This window comes from Erythrolamprus reginae, chromosome 5 (assembly GCF_031021105.1).
Source record: "Erythrolamprus reginae isolate rEryReg1 chromosome 5, rEryReg1.hap1, whole genome shotgun sequence".
Taxonomy (NCBI): Eukaryota; Metazoa; Chordata; class Lepidosauria; order Squamata; family Dipsadidae; genus Erythrolamprus; species Erythrolamprus reginae.
This window is the reverse complement of record NC_091954.1, coordinates 116801783-116819741: the sequence shown is the minus strand read 5'-3', so window position 1 is coordinate 116819741 and position 17959 is coordinate 116801783.

The window sequence follows — 17959 nt, the reverse complement described above, 5'->3', positions numbered from 1 at the left end:
AGAAAGAATAAGAACAAGTAAGCAGGAAGTGAGGAAGGGAGGAAGAAGAAAGGAAAGAAGGAAGGCAAGAAAGAAAGAACAAGAAGAAAGAGGAAAGGAAGAAAGATAAAAAGAAAAAAGAAAGGAAGGAAAAAATAAGAAAAAGAAAGTAGGAAGGGAGGGCGGAAGAAGAAAGGAAAGAAGGAAGGAAGGAAGGAAAGAAAAGAAAAAGAAAGAAAGAGAAAAAATAAGAAAAGGAAAGTAGGAAGGGAGGAAGGAAGAGGAAAGGAAAGAAGGAAGGAAGGAAAGAAAGAAAGAAAGAACAAGAACAAGAAAGGAAGGAAGAGAAAGAAAGAAAGAAAGAAAGAAAGAGAAAAGTAAGAACAAGAAAGTAAGAAGGGAGGGAGGAGGAAGAAAAAAGGAAAGAAGGAAGACAAGAAAGAAAGAAAGAAAGAACAAGAACAGGAAGGAAAGAAAGAAAGAAACAAAGAGAAAATTAAGATCAACAAGAAAGTAGGAAGGGAGGGAGGAAGAAGAAAGAAAGGAAAGAAGGAAGGAAGGAAAGAAAGAAAGAAGAAGAAGAAGAAAGAGGAATGTCAAGGCTTCCATCTGGAATTGTGTGATTTTCTCAGACTTTTTCACCTCTTTCTCCCCTCTGGAAGGAAGAAGTTAAGTGCAACTCTGGTCTCTTTTCAAATTTGCAGCTTCAGTTTTTGTACCTTCCAAACAAAGCAGAATAATTTTTCGGTCCTTTTGAAATAGTGGGTGTTTTTTTGGTTTTGTTTTGTTTTACGGTGGTGGCTTTTTGGAGAAAAGTAAAGGCCTTGCATTTTATTTTAATTTTTGCCACTTCTTCCAATGCTCATTACAGGAAGGGGTTCCGTAATCACACAGCATTGACAACGGTACCCATGGGTCAGCTCCTTCCGGGCAGCTCCATGGAAACGGAAAGGGTAAATCCCCTGTTAAGGCAGAGAGAAACCAAACTCTTGGGTGAGTTCTGGTTTCTGGAAAAGTCCACTTTGACCTTTGTTAAAGACAGAGAGAGGGGGGGAGGGAAGGAGGAAGGAAGGAAGGAAAGAAAGGGGAGAGAAAGAAAAAAAGGAAGAGAAAGAAATAAAGAAATAAAGAAAGAAAGACAAAGCAATAAGAAAGCAGGAAGGGAATGAGGGAGGAAGAAGAAAAAAGGAAGGAAGGAAGGAAAGAAGGAAGGAAAGGAAAAAGAAGAAGAAAGGAAAAAGAGGAAGAGAAAGAAAGAAAAAAGAAAGAAAGAACAACAACAAGAAAGCAGGAAGGGAGGGAGAGAGGAAGAAAGAAAAAAGGAAGGAAAGAAAGAAAAAGAAAACAAGAAGAATGAAAGATAGTGTCAGGTGAACAATTAAAATGTGAATTCAAAGGCTGGCCTGATAGATAGATAGACAGACAGACAGACAGACAGACAGACAGACAGACAGACAGACAGACAGACAGATAGATAGATAGAGAGACAGACAGACAGACAGACAGACAGACAGGATGGATCGATGGATGGATGGATGGACGGACCGACAGACAGACAGGATGGATGGATGGATGATAGGTAGGTAGATAGGTAGGTAGATGGATAGATAGAGATAGAGAAATAACATCTGAGAAATAGATCAAAGTCCAACCCTTGGCCTTCTTCCAAGTTCCAATTTATTAACAGAGCCTTGTGGGATACATCCCAATACTATTTTTTCGTACAGTTCTCCATCCAGGTTAAGCTTCATTCCTCGTCCCCCCACCCACAAATTCATCCCATGGACCACTCCAGTTTTCTCACCATCCACCATCTTCCCTTGTACTTCTGGCTGGTGCTGAACAAAGGATGACCTTGAACCTCTGGAAAGTCTTCGGTGTGGCTTGTATTTTACCCTCTCATGCAACCATCCCTCCCCAATTCCCACTTTACTATCCTACTTGTGGCAGCAGGTACAAAGTCTCCAACTCAAAAGGAGGGCTTCGGACTGATGCTCAGCCAACCACCAATTTCTCAAACCAGGCCAATGTGCTTTTACTTCTAAGATGTCTTGCTCTCCCCACATGCCATGAGAATGAAGCTGGAAGCCATGACCCAAAAGCTAAGGTTCAGAAGGATCCTCTGCACGAGTGTCAGAACAAGGAAGAAGGATCCCAATTACACTCAGGACCAGGAGACCCAAAGACCAAGGCTGATAATTAAGACAGGAAGTGGAGGGGGGGCAGAACAAAGGGGGCTCACGGAATGGCCTTTACCTTTTTCTTTTCTTTTCCTTTTAAAATAATTTTTATGGAGTAGAAACTTTAAAATAAGAAAAAACAAACGTATAGACAATACAAAACAACACATTTCCAAATATGCAACGATTCTACGGTGAATTGCCTTAACGTTACATTTTCATTTATACGTTATTAAGTTAAACTGTCTTTCCTTTAGAGCTTTTGTCTATTTCTCTATTAGTAAATACATAAATCAGATGAATGAATGAATGAATGAATAAATATCCTTACATAGATTTTCATAAGTCCATACATATCCTTAAATATACATACATACATACATACATATTAGTAGACCCCTATGACAACCATTAAGTGTTGTACCTCATGATTCTTGACAAATGTCTCTTTTCTTTTATGTACACTGAGAGCATCTGTACCAAAGACAAATTCCTTGTGTGTCCAATCACACTGGGCCAATCAAGAATTCTATTCTATTCTATTCTATTCTATTCTATACTACTCTATCTTCTCTTCTCTTCTATTCTAATGTTTCTTTTCTTTTATGTACACTGAGACCATCTGTACCAAAGACAAATTCCTTGTGTGTCCAATTACACTTGGCCAATTAAAAAATTCTATTTTATTCTATTCTATTCTATACTACTCTATCTTCTCTTCTCTTCTATTCTAATGTTTCTTTTCTTTTATGTACACTGAGAGCATCTGTACCAAAGACAAATTCCTTGTGTGTCCAATCACATTTGGCCAATAAAGAATTCTATTCTATTCTATACTACTCTATCTTCTCTTCTCTTCTATTCTAATGTTTCTTTTCTTTTATGTACACTGAGAGCATCTGTACCAAAGACAAATTCCTTGTGTGTCCAATCACATTTGGCCAATAAAGAATTCTATTCTATTCTATTCTATTCTATACTACTCTATCTTCTCTTCTCTTCTATTCTAATGTTTCTTTTCTTTTATGTACACTGAGAGCATCTGTACCAAAGACAAATTCCTTGTGTGTCCAATTACACTTGGCCAATTAAAAAATTATATTTTATTCTATTCTAACTATACATATCCTTTACAACCATGTTTATAAAATCCCACGATCTTTTCCCACTATAAATCAGTATATACCTTTATACATCCTCTTCTTCTTTCTTCCCAACCAGTTATAAAACAAAGTTATGAAGTTATAAAACACGGAAGGCCCTTTTCATCTTGGCTGTTTCAACACAGAATGGAAATTTCTCGTGCCCTGAGGTCAAAATTGCACATTTCAAGCTAGACGTGAAGCCTGGGTGTACGATTCATTTCCTCATATCCTAACTTGCAGATTCTTCAACTTTGGCAACTTCTTAAGATAGCTACACCAAGACAAAGAATGGACAACAAGCACTTCTTCTTGCCCATTGTGCTGTTTTGGGCTTCCTGAAGCCTCCAGAGGGAGGAACAGCCTTTCCCAAGGCCGAATATCAGCTGGCTAGCGGGCACATATGCGCTGGAGCTGAGATAGGGCAACAGCTCATGTGCCCTTCAATATGGCTCTGTGTGTCACCTGTGGCAAGCGTGCCATAGATTCGCCATCACGGGAATAGGGAATACCTATTGTGCTGGTGAGACCCCATTTGGGGAGGGAGGGAAAGCGATTAGGATGCTTGGCCGCATAGGTAGAGGTATCACAAGCAGGAAGAGGGAGATTGTGATCCCGCGGTATAGAGCGCTGGTGAGACCACATTTGGAATAATACTGTGTCCCGTTCTGGAGACCTCACCTACAAAAAGAGATGGATCAAATTGAATGGGTCCAAAGATGGACTACAAGAATGGTGGGAGATCTCAAGCATAAAACTGATCAGGAAAGACTTCATGAATTCAATCTGTATAGTCTGGAGGACAGAAGGGAAAGGGGGCACAGGATTGAAACATTTAAATAAGTTAAAAGGTTAAATAAGGTCCAGGAGGGAAGTGTTTTAATAGGAAAGTGAACCCAAGAACAAGGGGACACAATCTGAGGTTAGTTGGGGGAAAGATCAGAAGCAACGTGAGAAAATATTATTTGACTGAAAGAGTAGTAGATGCTTGGAACAAACTTCCAGCAGACGTGGGTAATAAATCCACAATAACTGAATGTAAACATGTCTGGGATAAACATAGACCCATCCTAAGATAAAATACATGAAATAGTATAAAGGCAGATTAGATGGACCAGGAGGTCTTTTTCTGCCGCCAATCTTCTATGTTTCTATACCTGGCTCAGCAGTAGTAAATGTGAGAGGGATGTAGATGTTCTGATGGATGACCATTTAAATAGGAGCCAGCCGTGTGCAGCAGCTGCCAAAAACGCCAACATAGTTCTAGGCTGCATCAACGGAGGGAGAGAATCAAGAACACGTAAAGGGTTAATACCACTTTATAAGGCCTTGGTAAGGCCACACTTGGAATATTTGCATTCAGTATTGGTCACCACCATGCAAAAAGGAAGTTGAGACTCAGAGTACACAAAAGAGCAACAAAGAGGATTAGGGGACTGGAGGACAAAACACATGAAGAACGGTTGCAGGAACTGGGTTTATGTTTAGTTTAATGAGAAGAAGGACCAGGGGAGACAGGATAGCAGCCTTCCAATATCTCAGGGGTTGCCACAAAGAAGAGGGAGTCAAGCTATTCTCCAAAGCTCCTGAAATTGAACAAGAAGCAATGGGTGGAAATTAATTAAGGAGAGAAGCAATTTAGAATTAAGGAGACACTTCTTGACTGTGAGAATAATTAACCGGTGGAACTGCTTGCCACCAGAATTTGTGGGTGCTCCAACACTGGAAGTTATAAAGAAGATGTTGGATGACCATCTGTCTGAAGTAGTGTAGGGTTTCCTGCCTAAGGAACGGGTTGGACTAGAAGACCTCCAAGGTCCCCTCCAGACTCTGTTATTATTATTATTATTATTATTATTATTATTATTATTATTATTATTATTATTATTATTATTATTATTACCTCCAAGGTCTCTTCCAGCCCTGTGCTTTGTGCTTTTATAACTCCACCCATCTTAAAATTGCCAAGTTTGCTTCAAAAAAAGCTCTGGCTGTGCCGTAAAATCCTGAAATTGAGGTTGACCTCTGGCCCCCCCAGCGATAAATCTGCTTAATTTCCTGGTGTTCCAGTGAAGCCTCCATTCTGTTCTCCCCAAAAAATCACCGCAGGGTAGGAGAGTCCAGCGGGCTCCGATCAATGTAACACACATAAAAACCACACCGAGATTTAATCGCACCGTGGTGGCATCTCGTACTTTCTGTAATGACTTTCAGGCGATCTGAAATAACCTTCCAGAAATAGTGGAACAGAAGGACGAGAAAAGCAAGGGAAAGAACCAGAAGCTGCTGGAAATTTCAGCCAGGAAAACATGGAGTGGTGCCTCTACCTACAAATGCCTCTACTTACGAACTTTTCTAGATAAGAACGGGTTGTTCAAGATTTTTTTGCCTCTTCTCAAGAACCATTTTCCACTTACAAACCCGAGTGTCTGAAACTGTCACCGGAAAAGGCAGGGAGAAGCCTCTGTGGGGCCTCTCTAGGAATCTCCTGGGAGGAAACGGTGCCAGAAAAGGTGGGGAGAAGCCTCCGTGGGGCCTCTCTAGGAATCTCCTGGGAGGAAATGGGGCCAGAAAAGGCGGGGAGAAGCCTCTGTGGGGCCTCTCTAGGAATCTCCTGGGAGGAAACGGTGCAGAAAAGGTGGGGAGAAGCCTCCGTGGGGCCTCTCTAGGAATCTCCTGGGAGGAAACGGGGCCAGAAAAGGTGGGGAGAAGCCTCCGTGGGCCTCTCTAGGAATCTCCTGGGAGGAAACGGTGCCAGAAAAGGTGGGGAGAAGCCTCCGTGGGGCCTCTCTAGGAATCTCCTGGGAGGAAGCGGTGCCAGAAAAGGCAGGGAGAAGCCTCCGTGGGGCCTCTCTAGGAATCTCCTGGGAGGAAACGGTGCCAGAAAAGGCGGGGAGAAGCCTCCGTGGGGCCTCTCTAGGAATCTCCTGGGAGGAAACGGGGCCGGAAAAGGCGGGGAGAAGCCTCTGTGGGGCCTCTCTAGGAATCTCCTGGGAGGAAACGGGGCCAGAAAAGGTGGGGAGAAGCCTCCGTGGGGCCTCTCTAGGAATCTCCTGGGAGGAAATGGTACCAGAAAAGGCAGGGAGAAGCCTCCGTGGGGCCGCTCTAGAATCTCCTGGGAGGAAATGGTGCCAGAAAAGGTGGGGAGAAGCCTCCGTGGGGCCTCTCTAGGAATCTCCTGGGAGGAAACGGTGCCAGAAAAGGTGGGGAGAAGCCTCCGTGGGGCCTCTCTAGGAATCTCCTGGGGGGAAACGGGGCCGGAAAAGGTGGGGAGAAGCCTCCGTGGGGCCTCTCTAGGAATCTCCTGGGAGGAAACGGGGCCGGAAAAGGCGGGGAGAAGCCTCTGTGGGGCCTCTCTAGGAATCTCCTGGGAGGAAACGGGGCCAGAAAAGGCGGGGAGAAGCCTCTGTGGGGCCTCTCTAGGAATCTCCTGGGAGGAAATGGTACCAGAAAAGGCAGGGAGAAGCCTCCGTGGGGCCTCTCTAGGAATCTCCTGGGAGGAAACGGTGCCAGAAAAGGTGGGGAGAAGCCTCCGTGGGGCCTCTCTAGGAATCTCCTGGGAGAAAACAGGGCCTCCACCCTCCCTGTGGTTTCCCCAATCGCACACATTTTTTGCTTTTACGTTGATTCCTATGGGAAAAATTGCTTCTTCTTACCAACTTTTCTGCTTAAGAACCTGGTCAGAGAACGAATTAAGTTTGTAAGTAGAGGGACCACTGTATCCTGCTCCAGAAAATAAAGGGAACCCTCAAAGAACCCATCCTAGATCTGAAGGAATGAAATATTCTCATGGAATACGTTGTTCTGTACAAAGTTGAATTTTCACAACAGCAGGTGAAATTGACTGTCAATCGGTGCTGCTTCCTAAGTGGACGGTTTAATTTCACAAAAGTTTGATTTACTTGGAGTTATATCGTGTTGTTTAAGTGTTTCCTTTATTTTTATTTTTATTTGAGCAGTGTACACAGGCAGGTGGCAAAGCAACTCTTGAGCAGGAAAACAACTTTGGGAGATGATTCACAGCCCCCTAACGGGAGCCCCCTTCTAAGCCACCTCCGTGGGTTTTTCAGCTGTGGACAGGTGTGCCGTTTTTGAAACACAGCAATCATGCTCCTTTCAGACCGACCGCCCCCGGCACACGCTGACAGCGGAAGGGAAGACTCACGAGTTCTATTCCCTTTCGGGACAAAGTTATACAAGGTGCAGAAGGGGCTTTTTGAAGAGAGTCAGACGAAAGGAATCAAAAGCCCAGAGAAAGAAGGAAAAGGCATTAAACTCGCTTTTTCTAAAGAAGAAAACAAAACATTTAATCCCCTTTTCAAGCAAAATAAAAACGAAAGGGAATGTGGGAGGGGTGGGTGGAATCGAGGGGGAGGGTGAAAAGCCCCCCACCATACAGCCGAAAACATAAAAAGGTGAAATTTTATAGACTGGTTTGATTTAATTACAAATTCTTTGTAATTAAAATCTATTTAATCTCCCTTTTTAAAAGACTGACTTGGAATATATTTGCAATTAAATCTGTTTCAAGTCAGGCTGTAAGAAGGGGAAGCTAAGCGTTGAATGAGCACCGAGCTTATCTAATATTTTGTTTCCCCCCCCAAATGATTGACAGAATGTGTAATTTTCTCAAATCTTTGGCAGTGAAGGACTGCAAAATTTTTTACTGCCACGCTGTGGGAGTGGCTTATTGTGTGGGTGTGGCTTGATGGTCATGTGACTGGGGAGGAGTGTCTTGCCAGCCATGTGACTGGTTAGTTGGGGGAAGGATTAGAAGTAACGTGAGAAAATATTATTTGACTGAAAGAGTAGTAGCTGCTTGGAACAAACTTCCAGCAGACGTGGTTGGTCAATCCACAGTCACTGAATTTAAACATGCCTGGGATAAACATTGATCCATCCTAAGATAAAATACAGGAAATAGTATAAGGGCAAACGAGATGGACCAGGAGGTTTTTTTCTGCTGTCAATCTTCTATGTTTCTATGTTTCTATGCTAAATATCCCTAGCAAAAAAAAGTGATCGGGTTGCAGATAAATCTGACAACTTTAAGGTTGCAACTCCAAAGTTTGATTTTTCACCAACGCTTGCTAAGTCTCTAAAAAAAGATGCTTTAATTCAAAGCCAATTCATTTAGATTTAAAGCCTCCTTGACCCAAGAGGGGAAAAAGTGGGGGGATTTATTATCCCCAGGTCAGAGAAACACTTCCTGGAGTTGAGATGCGAGAGCTTTTTAGCCGTCCAGCCCGGCTCCATTTGGAAAGACAAATTAAATAGCTTTTAGCGGCCAGTGAGTCAAGACGAAAGCGAAGGGAAGAGCGGAGGAAGAGAGGAAAGACGGGGAATGAATGTGTCTGCCGGCTGCCTTTGCATTTTCTCTCGAGTTTTGGTGGCTTTGATTTGATTTGTATGTTTTTCTTTCTGTTTTTAAGATGCGTTTCTGTGGAATGGGCCAATTATGTTCAATATTTCAAGTTGGAGAGAGAAAAAAATTATCTGTTCTTTGTTTTCCTTCTCTTCTTCTTCTCCTTATTTTCTTTCTCCTTCTCCTTTTCTTCCTTTCTTCTTCTTCTTCTTCTTCTTCCTCCCTTTCCTTCCTTCTTCCATTTTCCATTGCTTTCTTCTTTATTCCTTCCTTTCTCTCTCCCTTCCTTCTTTTTTTCTTGCATTCCCATTTTTCTTTCTTTTTTCTTCCTTTCCCATTTTTCTTCTTTTTTGCTTCCTTTGTCCCTATCTTCTTCCTTCCTTTCCTCCTTTCCACCTTTCTCCTTTCTTTTTCTCCTACCTCCTTCCTTCTCCTGATTTCCTAATTTTCCTCTTTTTCCTCCCTTCACTTTCTTTCTCTTTCTCTTTCTCTTTCTTCTATCTATCTATCTATCTATCTATCTTTCTTTCTTCTTTTCCCCTATCTTCTTCCTTCCTTCCTTCCTTTCTACTTTCCTCCATCCCTTTCTTTTTCTTTTTCTTTCCTTCTCTCCTTCCTTTTTTTCCTTTCATCTCCTCCCTTAGTAATTTATATCTCCTTCCTTCCTTCTTTCTTTCTTTCTTTCCTTCCTTCCTTCTTTCCTTCTTTCTTTCCTTCCTTCCTTCCTTCCTTCTTTCTTTCCTTCCTTCCTTCTTTCTTTCCTTCCTTCCTTCTTTCTTTCTTTCCTTCTTTCCTTCTTTCTTTCTTTCCTTCCTTCTTTCTTTCCTTCCTTCTTTCTTTCTTTCCTTCCTTCCTTCTTTCTTTCTTTCTTTCTTTCCTTCCTTCCTTCTTTCTTTCTTTCTTTCTCTCTTTCTCTCTTTCCTTCTTTCCCTCTCATTTCCTCCTTTAGTCATTTTCATCCTCTTTTTTCTTACTCTCTTTCCTTTTTTCTTTCCCCCCCCCTTTTCTAATTAGTTAAGAGCCATAGCTTTTAGTACAAATTGTATTTTTATTACCCCCACCCCCACTTTTACTGTGGGTCATGTTGACTTTCTGCTTTTACTTCATTTTATTCCTCTCCGTTTGCGGTTCATTCGAAAGGCTCATTAAGAGTGGATTAATGGGCCTGAGAGCTGTTTGCTCAGTTATTTATTTATATCTTCACTGGAGGGGAGCTGAGTGTCACACAGGGCTGTGCTGTTGTCTTAACAAATGTTCTCCTCTGCCAAGAGGCTTCTTGGATAAATAATCAGAGACGAAGCGCTTTTAAATGCTAAATAAATAGCAAATTGGGAGAGAGGGAAGAGGAGAAAAATAGCTGTGGTTCGGTTTGTGGAAGGGATGGGAACGTTGGCCTGCTTCAACCATTATGGTCTACACAGGACTCCAAGTAGCCCATCTGGATCTGTCCAGATGTTTCGTGAAATGGAGACCTCACCTACAAAAAGAGATGGATCAAATTGAGCGGGCCTTTTAAAGCCTGAAAGAGAGAGAAAATGCTTGGCTGCATAGCTAGAGGTATCACAAGCAGGAAGAGGGACACGGAATAAAATCCTGTGTCCAGTACTGGAGACCTCACCTACAAAAAGATATTGACAAAATTGAACGGGTCCAAAGACGGGCTACAAGAATGGTGGAAGGTCTTAAGCATAAAACGTATCAGGAAAGACTTCATGGACTCAATCTGTAGAGTCTGGAGGACAGAAGGAAAAGGGGGGACATGATGGAAACATTTAAATAGGTGAAAGGGTTAAATAAGGTCCAGGAGGGAAGTGTTTTTAATAGGAAAGTGAACACAAGAACAAGGGGGCACAATCTGAGGTCATTTGGGGGAAAGATCAGAAGCAACATGAGAAAATATTATTTGACTGAAAGAGTAGTAGAGGCTTGGAACAAACTCCCAGCAGATGTGGTTGGTAAATCCACAGGAACTGAATGTAAACATGCCTGGGATAAACATAGATCCATCCTAAGATAAAACACAGGAAATAGTATAAGGGCAGACGAGATGGACCAGGAGGTCTTTTTCTGCCGTCAGACTTCTATGTTTCTATGTTTCTATTATTGTGTATTCATTTATAAATCCAACTATATAAGTACATTCTGTATTTTTCTGAGCATAAGACACCTTTTTCCTCCCTAAAAGAGGCTGATAATTTGGGTCCGTTTTATATTCTGAATGTAGATTCGCCCCCCCCCCCAGCCCTAACAAGCTGCTAACAATCTTCCCAGCTCTTCCCTTGCAGGCTCTTTCATTGTTTCTCTCTACAAAGAATGTTTTCCAAGCCCTAACTCTTTGCAGGGTTTTTTTTTCATTGTTCTAACTTGCTCAGAATAAGTTTCTTTTCAGACCTAATCAGATGCTAACAAAGAAAGAGAGGGGCTGCATACAAATCTAATAAATAATAGTAATAGTAATAGCAATAGCGATAGCAATAGCAATGATAATGATGATGATAATAATAATAATAATAATAATGTTCCTAGCACTTACTGGCTTGCAGGCTCTTTCATTGTTACTCTCTGGGAAGAATGTTTTCCAAGCCCTAACTCTTTGCACATTTCTTTTCATTGCTCTAACTTGCTTAGAGTAAATTTCTTCCCAGCCCTAACCAGGTGCTAATGATGTTCCAGCTTTTACCTGCTTGCAAGCTCTTTAATTGTTACTCTCTGCAAAGAATGTTTTCCAAGCCCTAAGTCTTTTTTCCATTGCTCTTGCTCCCAATGTTTCTTTCCAGGTGTTAATGATGTTCCCAGCTCTTACCAGCTTGCAAAGCTCTTTCATTGTTACTCTCTCTGAATAAGGTTATTTTTAAACCTTAACCAGTGGATAAAATAATGTGCTGAAACTGACCAGATTAAGGATGCTAGCCGGATGAATACCCGGTAAGCAGATTCTTTTCCCTATTTTCCTCCCCCAAAACTCAGGTGTGTCTTATACTCCTAAAAATACAGTACATTCTTGTGCATTCATTTGTAAATCCAACTATATAACTACATATTTATATAAAAGACATTCAAGGTACTTGTCAACTATCTTGTTCACCCTTGACATCTACAGCCTGTCAATATCATACAGTTCTCCTTTATGTCTTGTATCTATTTGTAGATTTTATTTAAGTTAATGTAATTCACTTCTTATTTAGTTGTATTAAAATGGAATAAAAGAAATTTATTTGTGGATAATTCAGGTAAAATATTCCTTTTAATTCTTTTAAGCTGCTATCTTAAAACACAAATCTTTCCTTGCTTTCTCCCAAGTCCATCACCACAACAAAACGTTCCTTCTCTACAATTTGTGTTTCCAACATATGGGTCTCCCTGTTTTCTAACCCATCCATTCCTGGGACTTGGACAGAAAGCCAATAATTTCCCTCCCCCACCTTGAATTACCCATGAAATGTCTTGACTTATGACTGAGCCCATCGTTTCGGTGGCTTCAGGGATAAATCAAACCAAAGCAGCTTCTTGGGGGCCACAACCGGCTATTGATTTCACATTCTCCTGTCTTGTGGGCAGGGTGGGGGTATATGGGTGAAGAAACGCAACCATCTCTGAAGCCTTAAACAAAATAAGATTCTCAGTCACGTGTGTTTTTCCCTGCTTCTAAAGGAGAATAGATTGATAAGATGGATGGATGGATGGATATTAGATGAGAGAAAGAGCGATAGATAGATAGATAGATAGATAGATAGATAGATATTAGATAAGAGAGAGAAAGAGAGGGATAGAGAGAGAGAGTGATTAGATAGATGAGAGAGAGAGAGAGGAATAGATAGATAGAGGGATAGATACGATAGATAGATAGATAGATAGATAGATAGATGGATGGATGGATGGATGGATGGATGGATGGATGGATGGAGGGATGGAGGGATGGAGGGAGGGATGGAGGGATGGAGGGAGGGATGGAGGGATGGAGGGATGGAGGGATGGAGGGATGGAGGGATGGAGGGATGGAGGGATGGAGGGATGGAGGGATGGAGGGATGGAGGGAGAGAGAGAGGTGTAATGATACAGTAGGTAAGTAGATAGAGATAGATAAAGATAAACAGACACAAATGATTGATTAAATAGATAGATAATATAGATGAGAGAAGATGATAGATAGATAGATAGATAGATCTTCCATCAATTTTGTAGATACATAGAGACATAGACAAGTGCATAGATACATAGATAGATATGATCCATTAGATAGGGTAGATTAAATAGATATATGAGAGAGAGAGAGAGATGATAGATACATAGATATAGACACAGTTAATCAATGAATCTATCATCTAATTTATCCACCTATTATCTATTTATGATTTGTCTGTCTGTCTATCTGTCTCTTCTTTTTTGTCTGTCTGTCTGCCTGTCTATCTATATCTATCTATCTATCATCTGTCTCTATCTGTCGGTCTACTTATCATATAATCAATCTATCATCTAATCTACCTACCTATTATCTATCTATCCTCTAATTAAATATCTACTAATCTATCTACCTGTTTGTTATCTGTCCTCTCATCCATGAATCTACTATGCAATCCATCTCTCTACCACGTGGGTATCAAACTTACATTGTCACATTGTCATCATATGCCATATCGTGACTTTCCCCCTCCCTTCGCTAAAAGGTGGGTGGGCATGGTCGCTGGTTTGACACCCCCTGCTCTCTTCCTATTATCCATCTGTATCTGTTTATTGTGTGAATCTGTCTGTCAATGATAATTACCAGTGCAAAGAAAATAATATCTGGTTGAGTTGCCAGTTGTGCCGAGGGTCAAGGCAGCGATAAGGTGCCCAAGCAACTGGTCTCTTTACATTCCAAGATAATGAACTCTCCAGCAAACAAGTTTAAGCTTTATAATTAACTAAGCAAACAGATGTAAAAACATAACTTTAAAAGTATATTTATATATACTTTTAAAGTTATGTTTTTACATCTATTTGCTTAGTTAATGATAAAGCTTAAATTATACACGCACACACACACCAAACAAACCAAACAAAATGATACTCAAATCTCTTACAGGTTGCCTGGCGCTCCTTAAAACAACAAAGCCTGAACAGAACAGAGTAACAAAGTTGGAAGGGACCTTGGAGGTCATCTAGTCTAACCCCTGCCCAAGCAGGAGACCCTACAGCATTTCTGACCGATGGCAGTCCGGTCGCTTCTTGAAAGCCTCCAGTGATGAAACATAGAAACATAGAAGATTGACGGCCTAAAAATACCTCCTGGTCCATCTAGTCTGCCCTTATACTATTTCCTGTATTTTATCTTACGATGGATCTATGTTTATCCCAGGCATGTTTCAATTCAGTTCCTGTGGATTTACCAACCACGTCTGCTGGAAGTTTGTTCCAAGCATCTACCACTCTTTCAGTCAAATAATATTTTCTCACGTGGCTTCTGATCTTTCCCCCAACTAACCTCAGATTGTGTCCCCTTGTTCTGGTGTTCCCTTTCCTATTAAAAACACTTCCCTCCTGAACCTTATTGAATCCTTTCGCATATTTAAATGTTTTGATCGTGTCCCCCCTTTTCCTTCCGTCCTCCAGACTAGACAGATGGAGTCCATGAGGTCTTTCCTGATCAGTTTGATGCTTAAGACCTTCCACCATTTTTGTAGCCTGTCTTTGGACCCGTTCAATTTGATCCATCTCTTTTTGTAGGTGAGGTCTCCAGAACTGGACACAGTATTCCAAATGTGGCCTCACCAGCGCTCTATACAGCAGGATCACAATCTCCCTCCTCCTGCTTGTTAGACCTCTAACTATGCAGCCAAGCATTCTACTTGCTTTTCCAACCTCCTGACTGCATGGTTTATCCATTTGGAGACTGTCAGAAATCAGTAGCCTTCAATCCTACTCTCCAGAAGTTTTTGCTAACACAGAACTTTTCCCCTCTGCCTCCCCCTTAAGAAGAAGAAGAAGGAGAAGGAGAAGGAGAAGAAGAAGAAGAAGAAGAAGAAGAAGAAGAAGAAGAAGAAGAAGAAGAAGAAGAAGAAGTGTTGGGGTTAGCTCTGGCCCAGCTCCTGCCCCAAGGAATGTGGAGGTGGATTTGAGGGAAACATCCACATGCCACGGGCCTGTTTTGCTCCCGATAGAATCTGCCGACGAAGGCTCCTCTGACGAAGGAAGCGTGAGTGACAGGGAAGAGGGGAGTTTGGCAGATAGCCCAGGAGGAGATCAATCATCCTTATCATCCCTGGGTTCTGAACAAGAACTTATGATGGACCCATGCATGCGTAGAGTGATGCATAGGAGAGAACAACTGAAGGATTATTACAGGAGATAGGTGAGGCCACCTGTGGTTGGGTGGGGCTGCTGTAATTAGTGCTACAGATAAAAAGAGCAGCGTGCTGGTTTAGCCTCGTGGAAGTTTATCTGATTCATAGTTTCGTCAAGATCGTGGTTTGCTGTTTCCCTGTTCAAGACTGTGTGGGGAATTTCTGGACTTTGGAATTGGACTCAATTTCCCAGTTACTGGGTGAGAAATTGGATTGCATTTAACCTGAGCCTTGTGTGTACCAGAAAATCCCTTTGACATTTAAAAAGGGAGTTTTTTCTGCTTTTCTGTTGATAAAGACCTTTTGTTTTCCTTCTATCGTGTGGTGTGTGCCTGTTTGGAATAATTACCCTGTAATTAGGGGGACACACCAGCAGAACAAATATGAATAAGAAGAAGAAGAAGAAGAAGAAGAAGAAGAAGAAGAAGAAGAAGAAGAAGAAGAAGAAGAAGAAGAAGAATAGAATTTTACTGGCCAAGTGTGATTGAACACACAAGGAATTTGTCTCTGGTGCAGATGCTCTCAGCGTACATAAAAGAAAAAGAGACATTTGTCAAGAATCATGAAGTCCAACACTTAATGATGGTCACAGGGGTCAAATAAGCAATGAGGAAACAATCAATATTAATAAAAAATCTTAGGATACAAGCAACAAGTTACACATACAGTCCTATGTGGGAGGATAATAATAATAATAATAATAATAATAATAATAATAATAATATTTGTATGCTGCCCCTCTCAGAAGACTTAATGCTTTGCAAATCCAATTGCGTGGAGGAAAAAGAATGATTAGCAACCCAAGAACGCCAGGGCTTGATCGATGCCGGCAAAGTTATTTGCTTAGTGACAACTTTGGCTAAACATGAGCAAACAGTGTCCAGGACAGCCAGTAATTAATTTAGAGGAGCTCACAGCAGATTAAAAAGAACTTATCTCAGTGCGGGAAGTACGGTGGAATGAGCTGCCTTCCATAAAAGCTTTATTAGCCTACGCTCTCTCGTAACACTAAAGGCACTTTGCTCGGGTTCAGAAGGCAGGTGAGCCAAGCAGAAGCCTAAGACTGAGAGATGTAGTTATGTACAGGTGTGGAGAGGTGCAGGTAGCTTGCGTAATAACAGAGCAGGCAGGGACCTTGGGGGTCTTCTGTTCCAACCCCCTGCTCAAGCAGGAGACCGTAGGCCATTTCAGATAAACGGCTATCTAGTCTCTTCTTGAAAACCTCCAGTGATAGAGCACCCACAACGCCTGGTGGCCAGTTGTTCCACTGGTTAATTGTTCTCACTGTTAGGAAGTTTCTCCTTAATTCCAGGTTCCTTCTCTCTTTCCAACCATTTCCTTCATTCCTCCCTCCCTCCCTTCTCTTCCTTTCCTCCTTCCATCTGTCTGTTCCTTCCTTTTCCTTCCTTCCTTCTTTCCTCCCCCTCCCTCTCCCCTCCTTCCCTCCCTTCCTTCTCTTTCTTCCATCTTTCTGTCCGTCCGTCCGTCCGTCCCTCCCTCCCTTCCTCCTTCCTTTGTTTGTTCCTTCCTTCTCTCTCCTCCCTCCCTCCTTTTCTCCTTCTTTCTGTTTTTTCTTCCTTCCATCCTCCCATTCTTTCCTCCCTTATTTTCTCCTCCCTTCCTCCCTCCCTCCCTCCCTCCCTTCCTTCCTCCCTCCCCCCCTACCTTCTAGAATCATAGGACTGCAAGGGAGCTCAGAGGTCTTCTAGTCCAACCCCCTAATACTCAAGCAGGAGACATCATCATCTCAATTAAGTTCCTGTCCAGTCTCTTCTTGAAAACTTCCAAAGATGAAGCAACCACAACCTCTGGTGGCAAGCCATTCCACTGGTCAATTTTCCTCAGGAAATTTCTCCTTAATTTATTTATTGATTGATTTTGTCCAATACACAATGAGGGTTAGTAAAATACATGATGAAGGTTATAGAGGATATACTGATAGTAAAATATATCAAAGAAAGAATAGAAGAGAAGATATAGGAATAGAATATATCAATGAAAGAATAGAAGAAGAGATATAGGAATAGAAGAAAGGTATAGGAGACATAGGAGAGCAATAGGACAGGGGACGGAAGGCACTCTAGTGCACTTGTACTCACCCCTTACTGACCTCTTAGGAATCGGGAGAGGTCAACCGTGGATAATAGTTCTAAGCTTTCTAGGCCCAGGATTGTTAGTCTATTTTCGTAGGGTATTCTGTTTCGAGTGGAGGAGTGAAGGGCTCTTCTGGTGAAGGATCTTTGGACATTTTCGAGGGTGTTAATGTCTGAGATGTGATATGGGTTCCAGACAGATGAGCAGTAGTCTAGGATGGGTCTGGCAAAAGTTTTGTAAGCTCTGGTAAGTAGTGCTTTCTGGTGCTTTGGAAAATACGTTGACCCCCCCCCCCCCTTGTTTGAGGCCATCCGTGAGATATTGGAAGGCTGCTATCCTGTCTCCCCTGGTCCTTCTTTTCATCAAACTAGCCAGGCCGAGTTCCTGCAACCGTTCTTCATGTGTTTTAACCTTCAGTTCTTGGCTTAAAATCACAACCGAGTCCAACATTTCCTCTGCGAAGCCAGACAGATAAATGAGTTTGGTCCTATTTTACGATTTTTTTTCTTGCCCAGAGTTGTAAAGTGAATCACTGCAGTTGTTAACCTAGCAAACACGTTGCTTAAGTGAAGCTCTTCTTCTTCACCCAATGACTTTTGCTGGCCGGAAAGTCTTGCCGACCTGAGAACTCTGGGATTTATTGCCTAGACTTTTGTTATTGGCGATGGACAGGAAGTCCGTGCGCTGACCTGAGGGAAGTGATAGGTAGCATCTCTTTGCCTGTGCCGTCAGAAGCAGAGTTCTAACCAGGAGGGGCTGAATGGATACGGATGACTTGTTTTTAAGGGTTTTAAATTGCTTTTTATATTGTTTTAAACTCTTGTACACTGGCTAGAGTCCAGAAGGAGCCGGGCAGCTTATAAATTGCATAAATAATAA